We start from the raw sequence: 14,137 nt of genomic DNA, 5'->3' as shown, positions 1-14,137 counted from the left end.
CCACTTGTGGATCTTGTTATTTCCTTGAGCTTGTCTAGTGTTTGTATAGATATAGAGAAAGTGGTGATCCCATCTTGTGCTTTTTGTATTCAAATGCAAATTCTCCATATTGCACAATGCTTGGGGGAGCTATCCTATTTTTCTTAGAACACTCACCTTGTGATCCTTTTCAAGTGTGTGTTGGTGGAATGCAAATCATTTCTTTTGGTACTTGTGCCATCATGAAACTTTGTAGAGCACTTGGCTTGTTTGGAACCATTCTCTCTTTTGGGAGTTTGACATCTTTCTTTTTGTGTATCAATGGATATCTCATTCCTTGATGTATCATTTAATGATATCCTCCAAGTGATGATTTATTCATTTGGTATCCTTTCTTCTCTTGGTTTTTCTTTTTCTTTTGGTATCGGTTCTTGAAAGTCTTGAGCATGCATATTAAGTTCGTGTAGTATCTTTGGCATGCTTTCTTTCTTTGACCAAATATAGGAGAAGCTCCACCAAGTCTCAAATTGGATGAGATGTGCATGCAATTTATTTTCGTATCTATATGCACATTTTTATGTGGAGTTTGTCCTATGTATTGTCGGTTCTCTAACTCTTTGGTCCCAATGAGTTTGGGTACCATTTTTTTGTGTTGTTGTTCTAGGAACAATTGGAGATACATTGGAAGTTCGGCTCACTCACAAGGAAGGTGTTGTCATCATGTGCTTATTGGAGTCGAGCTAGGATGATCAATGAACTACTATCTACCTTCAATTGGTATCTACTACATCCTTCCAATGTTAACTCGATAACAAGTATCTTCATATTCTTCATGCACACATTTCTTGTTTCAACCTTGTGTAGGTTGTATCATGGCATGTTATTCATTCATTCTTGTGATACTTGTTTTCTTTCTCAAAGCATCCCAACAATGATCTCTTGTTGCTAGTTGTGATGTCTTTGTTGTTCATGTGTGGACTTCATTTATATACAATAAGACCATATCTAGCCATGAGCTATGCTTCCAAGCAAATATCTTATTGGTATATGTATGACCTCCCTTTGGATATCTTGTTCCTTGTGTTGTAACTATTTCGGGTGTACATCCTTCTTTGTAGATATATATCATCATGATTTCGTCTACCTAGAATCTTATACACTTGAGAGAAGTTGCATATCTAGTTGATATCCTTTCTTTCACGGCCACCTTGTCTTTCTTATGTTATTTCTTTGGTGGCTCCGTGAAAGCTTTTGCCTTGAGTGCGTGTCTTCTATCGTTGCATCTTGATGCACTCTTGTGTGTGGTGAAGATTATTTTCCTCATGCTTATCTTTACAAGGCTTTTGCCATCTTAATTGGTATCCCTCGTCTTGATGAGTCTTTCATCTTCTATCTTCACCACGGGTTGTCACAAGCATAGGTTCTTAATATGCTTATTAGTAAGCTTGTGAACCCATTTGCTAGTTGTGTGTGGGAATGATAGGCCTTGCACCGTGTGCCTCGTTCTTTCAAGACTTTATTGATGCCTAATGCTCATCCGTACTTTAGTCTTCTCAAGTGCATTGCCTTGACTCACACATCATTTTGGTTGAGCCCATTCTTAAGTTGCCTCTTTTATTACTTGTTGCTCAACCATGTGTGTGTTGCAAGTACTAGGCTTAGTTTCCTATATGCTCACTTGTACTTGTTATAAGTTTCTATTGATTTTGGGGGAGCTATGATCCTATTTTGTGCGTTTTGTATCCAAATACAAAAATTCTTGATGTGCACAAATCATGGGGAGCTTCTCTAGTTTCTTTAGAACACTCCTCTGCTCATATCATAATATCCTTTATTCATGTGGCTCGTAGGATCTTTGGTCTAGTTGGTTCAATTGATATCCGTTGATTGCTTGCTTCAATTGGTACCTTTTGATTGCTTGATTGCTTGTGTCTCTCTTTGTTATGTCCTTGTGGCATATCATTCCTTTAGCAATCTCGGTGCCTCAATATAGTTGGTCTCCCTCCAAGTATTACCTTTGGATATGTGTATGGCCTTCCACTCTCTTGTTGAGAAATACACAACTTTTGAAGGAACACCTTTTATATTGGTCTTCTTAGCTTTTCACCCATTTTGACAATCGATGCCAATGGGGGAGAAGTTTCAGAGAGTTTTGTGGAGGTTTCAGAGAGTTTTGTGGAGAAGTCTTTAGAGTTTTCTCCTTACTTTGGTTTTGTTCCTAAGCATTTGCATCTCATACGCATGTTTTATTGGTTGTTGCATTGCATGATGATGCATAATTCCTTGTATTAAACTCTCTTGAAAGTGATTGTCATCAATTACCAAAATGGGGGAGATTGAAAGAACATGCGGTGCCCCCATGTTTGGTTTTGGTAATTGATGACAATCTCTATGGACTAATGGTTGTCTTGAGTTAGATTCACTCATTTTGCTCCGTATGTAGTCCACATTGGAATATCTAAAAATACTTATATTTAGAAACGGAGGGAGTATTTTATAGTTACATGTATTTTCAGCTTTAGTTCTCATATTATTAATCTAAAATATTCATATTCATATACCCGAATCTTATTGAAGTATATTGTAGGCAACTCCGACAGCAACGAGCGGGGTGTCATCTAGTATACACACATCTGAAGAGACTATATAGATATTTTCTATTGAAGAGGTAATTATATATATCCCATGTAAAAAAGCAATTATATCTCACTTATGCCTTGAGCCAAAATGAGTTCGTCGAATTAATTACTACACATACATAAGTATAAACTCGAGCTAGCGAAGTGGCCAAATATTACTTTCTGATCCATACAAGCAACAACACTAGAACATACGTACATATTTCCATATCATCATTACCTAGTACTACAACAAAACACCACCACCATACACCACTTGAGCATGCAAATGGTACAACACCCACTATACAGGGAAACATAAGTCGGTTCAAATAATGGTGTTTCCTAGGTAAAAAAAAATGATGTTTCCTTTCCCGCCAAAAGCAGCCTTCTGAGAGAGTTACCACTCATGACGGAAACAGGACCAAGCAACGGTAACATTCATACTACAGAAGCCAAGGCAGAGCTCGCTGAGGCTAACACCAGACCTCTTTGCCTTAAAAGTTGCCCTGCCACTCTCAACAACTTGTTTCTCATCAACCCGATTGGCAGCGACATAAACGTTCAGAGACTCCACATGTCCAACAGAAACCACATGACGCGAGAGCTTGATCCTGCCATTGGCATCTACGGGCAACCCGTCATCTCCGGAATCAAGTAACTTGACTTTCAGGTCATCACGAGAACCGCTGCTGGCAGTGATCACGCCCCGGAAACTAGTTGGTCATGACCCATCAGTTAGTTTTACACGGATTGTAGCCTCCACGGAGCGGGTAACATGGTCGAAGGTAAGTTCCAATGTGCTGAGCCTACTACGGTAAAGACCGCTCAGAAAACGCCCGGTTCTGTGCACCAAAACAAGATCGCTCAGGTCTTTATCCTCGGCTTTAGTGGCGCCCTTGACTTTCAGGGAAACCTCAACGTAAGAAGGGTCCACCGACACGGCAATAGCTCGGCTAGGGCCGGTCAATGCAAGATATGGATCCTGCATGAGTGGAACAACAATGTACGTGAGTAATTATGCTCTATTTCATCAATAGTAAGACTGCATCAAGTGGATATAGTGCAACAGCCAACCTAATGTATTCCATATATATGAGAGCAAACAATTGATAGAGAAGGCAACTTGGAAAGGAAAACGGAGGGGTAAGAACATACAAACCTCTTCGGTGATGGTTTGACAGTTATTTCTCGAACGGTGAAAAATAATGTTGCGCATGTGATCCAAGTTGTCGCGAGCAGCAACGAGACCAAACACTTGCAGTGGCCAGCGTAAGCCCTCTTTGATTGCCGCGATCTTGACCGACACCATCTGCAGAGTCTCCATGGCCTTGGGGCTGTCATCAGGAGCAGGGTACGTGTAACGCATGGCGGGGATAGATGCTGCATTGATCCATTAATACCAAGTTAATGAAAGAACGAAATAAGATTTATTTAAAAATACATATACTAGCTTTGTTCCATTTGATGTAGTTTCTATAGATTTTTTTTTTAAATACAAACTTTGTGAAAAGCTATAGAGAAATTCTGGAACGGAGGCAGGGAAGAAGAACGAGCTCTTACTGGTTTGAAGGAAGGTGCGGGAGCGACGGACGCTGCGGAAGGCGTACGATTTGTTCCAGTAACGGCGGAACCTGGAGGCGAACAGCTCCTCGTCGCACTGCGCCCACTCGGATTCCTGGTCCTCTAGCCGGCCCATCTCTCTCGCCGCTTCCCTCGCCTTGGCGGCTTCTTCGGCCATGACCCTGGCCGTCTCGGCGGCTTGTTCCGCCTCCACGGCTTTGGCGGCGGCCGTCTCGGCAGCTTCTTCGGCCTCTCGGGCTTTTGCTTCGGCTGTCCTGGCGGCTTGGACGGCCTCCCAGTTAGCTGCGACCGCGGCCAGAGGGGCGTTCGCCCTCGCCGTCTTGGTTGCCTCCGCGGCCTTCGCCCTGGATCTCTTAGCCGTAGCCATCGCCGCAGCAGCTAGCTAGCGGCTTGCAGGCCGGATCGTCGGGCGAAAACAATCTAGTCTACAGTAGCTTCGATAGACTTTTTCTCAAGCCGTGAACTGGTGCACGCATGTATTTATAGCAGAACGTACGGGGCCGCTTGTGGGTTTCGTTTTAAATCCGACTCGGACGCCGAGTGCGTAAAGAAGTCCCGGGTCCGACGAATTGAGCAAAGAGCAAGCAAACTCGGAATTCCTCCTATGTCCCGCCCCACCCCCAATGGCGTCTACCACGGCCCAATGCGGCTACGGTTCAAATTTGGACTGAGTTTGTGTCCGGACGGACATGCCGCGGACGCCTGCGGCTTCCTTCACTTGTCCTCCTCTGGCCCACCTGTCGGTGGCATACAAATCAGTCCTGGCACTCAGAAGTGAAGTAGCAGTTGGCCACAACAAAGCTAACATCAGCCTGGCACTCAACATTCAGCTCACACGTACCGAAACGGGACAAACTAATCAGCACAAAAGCCTGCAGATGCCGACGCCAACGTCGACGATTGCAAACAGGCGTACACACACATAAGTAGAGGGCTTGAAACTATCATGGAAACTAGAGCACTTCTTCTACAGGGGCTGCAAACGCTCCAGTCACTCCGCCAAGCCGGACGCGTCCCCCGTCACCGCCTGCAACTCCGGTCCTGCCTCGCCACCACGTCGCGAGGTTGAACAGCGCCCGGAGAGCCGCCACTGTAATGTCAGGGAGCTGCCCTTGGAACATGGCCACAAATTTGTCAATGGCTTCCTCTGTGACTTGCTGGCCTTCATCTACGGCGCCCATGCGCTGGCATAGCAGCTTCTCCGCCATCTTTGCAATCGGCATCTTTCTCCCCTTGGCTTGGAGACGCGGGCTGGAGCGAGCAAGGTTGAAGCCTACGACCCCAGCCAGCGTCTTCCTTCTCCTTGTCGGTGGTCTTGGCCTTGGGGGGGGCGAGCTTGGTGCAGCGAGCAGGGGTGACCGGCAGGCCACAAACAGGGGTGGCCGGCATTGCCAGCAACCGGGCTGACCGCCGGGACAAAGATCGGGGTGGCCGGCTCAGCTTCAGCTTCGAGGAAGGAGATGGAGCAGCAGCTCCACTGTCTTGCACTGCAGGAGAGGACAGGATGATCTCGATGATGTCCAGGGTCGTGGTACGGGGAGGTGTTGGCGTCTGTGGAGCCAGAGCAGGGCACACAGCCGCCTGTCGTTGCTTGGCGCCAAAACAGGGAGTGATCCACTGCAGCCAAGAGTCCTCGCCTATCACGGAGGTGAGCTGAATCACGTCACAGGAGGTCGATCGTGGCGAGGAAGGGGACGAGCGGCCCCGGGTGTCTTCGTTGACCGGGCTAGCAACCTCTCCAGAGCGCCCAAGGCGTGTCGGGGAGTCTGCAGGGCGGTGACGGCCACGCCTACCAGAGGCTGGGATGACGGCGCCGTCCGGAAGGCGCTGGACTAGCTTGCTGTCGATGGAGCGTGCGTCAGGGGCCTCGTGACGGCGACGTCGCCCGTCGCAGCCAATTTTTGCAGTGGGCAAAACTATTCCATGGATGCAGGTATAGGCTAGCAGACTATGGTATCAAGACTGAATGTGCTGGAAGATAAGAACGGAACAACACATTACCTTGGGGAAGTCACCGGTTACATGGGCAACGACGCCCTCCTCGAGCGAGCACTTGCAGCGCTCATTGTAGGCGTGCCTGATAGCGAAGAGCTTCCCAGACCCGCGCGCTGACCTTGACTGGCCGAAGCTGGTTCTGAACACTTCTAACTAAAAAAAATATATTGTCGACAAAGAATATGAACAGAGAAAATAAATGATAAAGGGCACCAGGAATATCTAAGAAATATGTAGCTATTTTGTATGTGAATATTTTTTTAGGTGGTTAAGGATTAAACCGATGCTTTGCTTGCAGATGGTATGCGACTGACATCAATGTGGCCCGTTGCAGGTAAACAAGATTCGCTAGGACACAATAAAAGGATAACATATATAAGGTGATAGAACTGAGACATACATTGAAAAGAACCAAGATCCAATGGAAACCATTTTCCCCAGCCAGCGCTCTAATTTTTTTCTCAACTGTTTCCTCTACTCTTACAGTACTTGCTGAGGATCCTAGTAGAATTTACTGGGATCCCTAAATAAGTGAGTGGAGGAATGGCAACTTTGCAAGTAAAAATATCTCTACAATGACTTTGTTTATCAACAGATTGGCCAAAACAAAAAACTTCACATTTGTGGACAGTGGCGATTCCACTAGGGGGGCTTCAATAGGCTGAAGCCTACCCTTCAAAAATCATATTTCAGCTAAACATGCAACTTGAGAATTATACTGAGGTGTTTAACATGTAAACTGCAATGAATTTGCTCAGTAGACTTAGAAACTTGATGTTCTGAGCCTACCCTTCAATTTTGTGCAAGATTCGCCACTGTTTGTGGAAGTTGTTCGAAGGCCAGACAGTTGTTCAAACAGAGAGCTGTCTCTTCTCAAGAGTGTAACCAAATGAGCATCATCTTTATGAAGGCTTCATGGTAAAGTTGGTGCTGTTCTACGGGATCACAATGGTAAATTCATTGCCGCAGCGAATGAAAGACTGAACTTTTGTTATGACACGTTTTCTGCTGAAGCAATTGCCGTGAGATTTGGGCTAAATTTGGCACAAACCGTGTGCTGTAGCAAAATTGAGGTGGTCTCCGATAACGAAGAGGTTGTCAATGCTCTGAAGGAGGGAGGTTCCAGCTCAGTGGCAGGTGCCATTTTCGATGATTGTTATTACATATCTTTAGATTTTAATCATGTTTTGTTTGATTCTTGTAACAGAGATAGTAATCAGGTTACCCATGAGATTGCCAAGTTGGCCAAGTTCTCTCCTAGTATCTGGATGGATTCACCTTCAGAGGTGATGAGCATCATCTTTATGAAGGCTCGACAACAACAGACATAATTGTACAGAGGTACTTCGAGTGAAGAATTGTTTTTGTTCTCTTTGCAAAAACAAATAAGCAGTAGGATAAAGAGTTAATTGACATTGGTCAAACGTGTCTGACATTGTGATGCATGCATATGAATTTTTACTCTGATGCTGGCAGCAGAAAGTCACGAAAATAGGAGTAAGTTCCAACTGTGTCACGAACAATGAGAAAAGGTAGTGTGCTCAAGTGAACACCAGCAAATGACAGGGGCATATATTTAGAACTTTAGTCTTTGAAATATGCAAAACTGCTAGCTGGAAGTATATAGCAATAAGTCAACACAACTACTGGAGACGACAGACGCCAAAAGGGCATGGATAAAAACTCGCAGTGAAATCGAAACTACTGCTACTGCTAGGAGGAACCGAAATCTAGCCTTCAGTTGACACGCTGCCTCTTCTGGGGAACACCATTGGACTGCTGGGGATTCAACTGCCGTTTTGCTTTCTCCCTCCGCCGCTGCCTCTCGTCTTCGCTGTCGTCTTCGCTGCCCATCTCCATGTCGGCATCCCTCGCCTTGCGCTCCATCTCGTCCCATGACTCGGCAGCGTCGTCGTCGTCATCTGAGCCAGCCGAGACAGCCTCATCCTCGCCAGAATCCACCACTGATTCGCTGTCGCTGTCTTCATCATCCGAATCAGAGGCTGACTCCACATCAGAAGGTTCGTACTTATCATCGTCTGTCTCGGAATCCTCTGAATCTGAGTCAGTAGCATCTGGATTCAAGAATTCCCACCTGTCATTTGTGTCACAACCTGGCTCGTCCAGCTTCTTGAGGACCATTCGCCAGTTAAGGTTCAGCTTCGATTCATAGTACTTCAAGTTGCAGTCATTAAGCCAATCTTTGATCTTATCAAGAGATGCCATTGGAATGACCTCTATGCGGACAACATCTCGCTTTAAATCTTGAAATACAAACACCATGTCAAAGGATTTCTGCCCCAGGGCCACCCTTTCCAAGCATACTATCTCGACCTCCCTCAGCGAAGTCACAAGAAACGGTGATTCAACAAGCTGCACCAGGCAACTTGGAGTAGGAACTATAAAACAAGTTGTTCTGCCATGGACTCCATTGAAGCCAAGCTTCTGTGATGGCCTTTCAAAATGTAAGCCGAGCTGCTGAAATCTTGGCTGGGACCAAACAGAAACAACCCTTTTCACAAACAGCTCAAACTGTCCATTTATTTTCTTCCTTCGTGCCCTGTCGCGCTGCTCTTCCTCAATCTCATCAGGATCCCGTGCTGAACAGCGCTTAAGACCTCCAACCGAGTCCACAACATCCATCACTTCAGTGTAGAACTGCACATCTCTAGTCTTCTTGTTGCCCACCATGATTTCATTGTACAGATGGAAGTGGAGCAGCGTTATCATGTCTCTCTCAGCTGGCTGGAAGAAGGCATGTTTTATGTTGCTGAACATAATATCCACCTTTTCAGTTTTCGATGCAGAATATTGAAAACCATTGACATGGGCCACCAATGTTCCAGCGACCTTCCGCCCACAGCCACCAAATGATGGCCGTATCCACAAATCAGGAAACTGAATCCATCCCTCTTCATTCCGTCATATAGTTGAAGCCTTTCCTGACTAACCAAGCTCGCTCTCCTAGCTCTTTCAGTGACTCCTTTTTGAACAGTCTTCACCGATTTAATAACCTCTTCAGCATGACTTCTGTTTTTTGAGAGGAAGGTGACTGCTTTCAAAAAAATAAGGTTCTGCAAGCGGGGATCTTGAAGACCAGAAGCAGTGCCAGGAACATTAAATGTAATGCTGACATAAACTCCACTGCTGCTTTCCCCACGAATTTCTGCTTTTTTTATGGTACAAACATGAAAGGGAACAGTAACTCCATATATTGGTAACAGGATAGCCTCATTCTGTTTGTCCACCTGAATAATGTCCAGTCGATTGGAAACAGGCACATCATTTGCATTCTTATATGCAACCAGTTCATCCATAGCTCTGGAACGACCAAGTCCCTCCAACAACTTATGATCAGCAACGTCACTTCTCACTGCTGCCTCACTAGTTTTCTTCTTTAAGATTTCTGACTGAAGCTGTTTCCTAAGGTCCTCCTTAGGTGTCCTGCTATGGGATCGCAGATTTTCTCTCAATGGATTTAGCACTGGTTTAACCGGGACCAAAACATTTGCTTTCGGAGCTTGTTTCACAGCAGCTAATCCTGCATTTTCCTCATCAAATAAGTAGAAGGCATCGCTGTCAGCCTTGGAGATAAAAGATGTCAAGACTTTTGCATTTTCCTTGCAGACCAGAACAGTGTCAACCAGCCATAGGGAGAATTCCTTGGTCTTCTCATTGTTGGTCTTGTCTATAAGGTTTTGAAACCCAAGTGAAACATTGAAAATCATCCCTTCCTTTAGCGTCCGGTCATTTTTCTCACTCAAGGACAGCCAAGATTCACGGAACTCGATGCCCATTCCTGTTCCAGCTGACTTGGTAAGGAAAGGAAGAAGTTCAGGAGCTTTGTCCCTGATCACAGTAACTGCAGCCTGGTAACTGGAACAACACTTGCTACCTGGTGTCAAAGCAGCAATAGCAGCATCATGCGCCTGACTGAGGACTTTATATGCATTGCATTTTTCTGCATTACAATCAATCAGGAAGGTTCTTGCGACATTTGAGCAGTAGCCACTGTACTTGGCTCCCAGAGCACAGATGATGACGCTTCCAGAATCATAGTGCAGATCATCATCATTGCTAGAAGCAGATGGCCTAAGGTCATACTTGCCTCCACTTTGAAAAACGGGTGGGTAGCATATGTCAACATTATCTGCCTTCAGTTTAACATCTACATTCATTGGGGAAAGTAGTATCTTCTCTGTCAGAACCATCAGCTTTGAATGTGCTATCTTCTTTTCATCCTCTATGATCTTCTCCACCTTAGAAACTACATACTTCCGCATAACCGAAGCAGCCAAAAATGCAGCCTTCTTCACATACATAATCTCGGTGACATCTTTCACAGCAAGAAGTTCAGAGATGCCACTTGACACATCAAAAAGCTTTAACCTTGATCTGTGCAGCTTTTCAGACCATGCTTCAAGAAACTTGCCTTCAGGCATTAAGTCAGATCCATCATCGCCCTTTTTCAGAATATGCAACACGATATCAACATCGGCTTCTTTAGAAACAAGCATCTTCAAAGGTTTAAGCACATCACTGTCCTTCTGGCTGCACAGGAAATGAATCTGCCTACTGAGAAAGACCATTATAGTTTCTGGGAACTGATGACCAAAAAACCACGTGCTCAAGGCTAATGATTTCTGATATCGAATATCTTCAGAGGGTGGAGGAGTAGCAACAGCAATTGCACACGAAGATCCCCATATCTCAGTCCCATCCTCCTTCCAGTGCCGATAAAACTTCATCATACATTTGATGAAGTTTTCTGGACTGACTGCAGGAGAAGACCCAGTAACAGAAGCCGGTGTTCTATCCAATGCTTCAATAATAGCCATTTAATAACCAAAATACCTTCAAAAACAAGATGTGAGTACAGTATGAACCAAAAAATCATTAAGAACGAGCAGGTTAGTAAGCTACGAGAACAGTACACAATATATGGAAATTTGCAAGCATACAATGTCAATCAGCATTCTTAGTGATCTACTTGTATTTTGTTCTAGCAGTTTAAATTTCTGACAACTTTATCATCCAATTGGTACAAAGCTGGGCTATGCTACAGTAAGACCATCTTACTATGATTATCCCACAGAAAAGGAAGCAACAAGTAGATTTTCAATCAGCATTCTTAGTCATCAACTTGTATTTTGTTCTAGAAGTTTAAATTTCTGACAACGTTACCAACCAATAGGTACAAAGCTGGGCTATGCTGCATTTTTTAAATTGCTATAAGTATTTATATATAACTCAATGGAAGATCCTAAGCATTCAGTACGAAATCAAATTCATAATAAGCACTGAAAATTAACTAGAGCTAGCTACAGAAACATATCATGATAGATTTAGATGGAATAAATTTTTGTTGTTTCTAAGTATCTTAATCATAGGTTTTCAAAAACGTTTTAGTTTTCTTGACATACCACAGGTACCAAATTTGTTGTGATTATTTTACAGATCTCAACTCAAATTGGCTATCCGGATTAATTTTGACAATGAATAGATTAATCAACTGCAAGAGATAAGCTTTCACAGTTTTCCTAAATTAAGATTGAAGATTATAATCGACAGATTAGTTTAGTCTAGGTATTCTCAGATTCTTTTAGTCTCAAGCTAACTCCAATTTCTTGTTAAACAATATCAGATTAGATGCAGCTTACAGTGTTTTTTCTTCAAATCTAAAAAAAAATGGTTTGCAACAAAAAAGTTAACCACCTAAATTCATAAATTATAGAAGCAAGTATGTGGAATCAGAAAGAAAATTTAGATGGAATCAATTTTTGGTTTTAGATTTCTTGACATAGCAGAGGTACCAAATTTGTTGCGATTGTTCTACAGATCGCAACTCTAATTGGTTATTCGGAGTAATTTCGGCAAAGAATAGATTGATCAACTGCTAGAGATAAGCTTTCACAGTTTTCATAAATTAAGATTGAAGATTATAATCGAAAGATTAGTTTAGTCTAGGTATTCTCAGTATCGTTTAGTCTCAAGCCAACTCCAATTTCTTGTTAAACAATATCAGATTAGATGCAGATTACAGTGTTCTTTCTTCAAATCTAAACAATTTGGTTTGCAACGAAAAAGTGGAACCACCTAATTCATAAATTATAGAAGCAAGTATGTGGAATCAGAAAGAAAATTTAGATGGAATCAATTTTTGGTTTTAGATTTCTTGACATAGCAGAGGTACCAAATTTGTTGCGATTGTTCTACAGATCGCAACTCTAATTGGTTATTCGGAGTAATTTCGGCAAAGAATAGATTGATCAACTGCTAGAGATAAGCTTTCACAGTTTTCATAAATTAAGATTGAAGATTATAATCGACAGATTAGTTTAGTCTAGGTATTCTCAGTATCGTTTAGTCTCAAGCCAACTCCAATTTCTTGTTAAACAATATCAGATTAGATGCAGATTACAGTGTTCTTTCTTCAAATCTAAACAATTTGGTTTGCAACGAAAAAGTGGAACCACCTAATTCATAAATTATAGAAGCAAGTATGTGGAATCAGAAAGAAAATTTACATGGAATCAATTTTTGGTTTTAGATTTCTTGACATAGAACAGGTACCAAATTTGTTGTGATTGTTCTACAGATCGCAACTCTAATTGGTTATTCCGATTAATTTCGGCAAAAAAATAGATCAATCAAGTGCTGGAAGATATGATTCTTTCAACGTTTCATAAATTTAGATTGAAGATTATATCGGCGGATAACAGATTAGTTTAGTTTAGCTATTTTTCAGATTCGTTTAGTCTCGAGCCAACTCGAGATCTCTTGTTATGCTATTTTTACACCGGAATTCGCAAGCATTGAGGCACCAATTCGATAAGAACAATCCTAAATTCACGAACAGCAATGAAGAATCGACATGATCAAGTACAAGAAACGCGGAAGAAATTTACCTAGGACGATCCGTCGAGTTTGTTCGCAGAATCAGGGACCTCCGGCAGCCAATGCTAGCGGGGAAAGCCGCCAACGAAAGCCTCCGATCTCGGCGTTTCTTGGAACCGCACCGCCTCTTCGCAGAACCGCAGCGACTGCCTCGATCGCAATAGGGGAAGCGCCTGGGCGCGGGCGGGCGCGCGCCCAGGGGCTTATATAGGCCCCAGCCCGCACCGACCAGGATACGAGCGCGCCCGAGGCGGCGCGTGGTGGGCCCGGCCGGGCCGTCGAGGCGGGCGACGGAGCGGACCCCGGCCGAGACTGCGCGTGAGCCAGCGGCGGGGCCTGGGTTGTCCGGGCGCGTGCCGGCGGTCGGCGTCGGCATGGCGGCGGGTAGGGCGGGCTGCCGGAGTGGAGGCGCTGGGGCGGGGGAGGAGAGCCGTGCGAGAGGAGGGAAGGGTGGTCCTGAATCAGCGGAGTTTCGTTTTGGTTCAGTTTCCCTCGTTCTAGTCGGCATCGGGTCGGTGGGTGTTCTTTGTGCAAACCTGTTCAGATGGGCAGGCCTAAATAAATGTTATTTGGTGTTTACGTTGAGCATAAATATGATTGGATCATATTTATTGTAATACAGTTATTTATGTAAGTTAGAGAATAATTGTTGTTCTGTTTACATGAATAAATTCTTCTATGGTCATACACCCAATGAAAATGGTTTGTTGGATCTCAATCGTGGTGATACACATTTTCATAATATTGAAACCAAAAAATGTAAAGTTAATAATGATAGTGCAACTTATTTATGGCACTGCCGTTTAGGTCATATTGGTGTAAAGCGCATGAAGAAAATCCATGCCGATGGGCTTTTGGAGTCACTTGATTATGAATCAGTTGATGCTTGCGAACCATGCCTCATGGGCAAGATGACTAAGACTCCATTCTCCAGAACAATGGAGCGAGCAACAGATTTGTTGGAAATCATACATACTGATGTATGTGGTCCGATGAATATTGAGGCTCGCGGCAGGTATCATTACTTTCTGATCTTCACGGATGATTTGAGCAGATATGAGTAT

At 43.8% G+C, this 14,137-nt stretch overlaps 2 pseudogenes across 2 annotated transcripts; both read right to left on the bottom strand.

The window, feature by feature from the left end:
* Positions 1-2,773: 2,773 nt before the first annotated feature.
* LOC125518569 (uncharacterized) lies at positions 2,774-4,679 on the bottom strand (annotated as a pseudogene). The gene is made up of 3 exons (XR_015611930.1): positions 4,161-4,679; positions 3,760-3,980; positions 2,774-3,582 (listed from the first exon to the last, which is right to left on the bottom strand). The product of XR_015611930.1 is annotated as an uncharacterized LOC125518569 (transcript).
* Positions 4,680-7,722: 3,043 nt separating this feature from the next.
* Positions 7,723-13,571, bottom strand: LOC125519867 (FACT complex subunit SPT16-like; annotated as a pseudogene). The gene is made up of 2 exons (XR_015610659.1): positions 13,085-13,571; positions 7,723-11,030 (listed from the first exon to the last, which is right to left on the bottom strand). The product of XR_015610659.1 is annotated as an FACT complex subunit SPT16-like (transcript).
* Between the last annotated feature and the right edge of the window lie 566 nt (positions 13,572-14,137).

Source organism: Triticum urartu, chromosome 7A (assembly GCF_056163025.1).
Source record: "Triticum urartu cultivar PI428250 chromosome 7A, HENAU_Tu73, whole genome shotgun sequence".
In the NCBI taxonomy this organism is placed as follows: Eukaryota; Viridiplantae; Streptophyta; class Magnoliopsida; order Poales; family Poaceae; genus Triticum; species Triticum urartu.
This window is presented reverse-complemented; position numbering and strand designations above follow the sequence as displayed.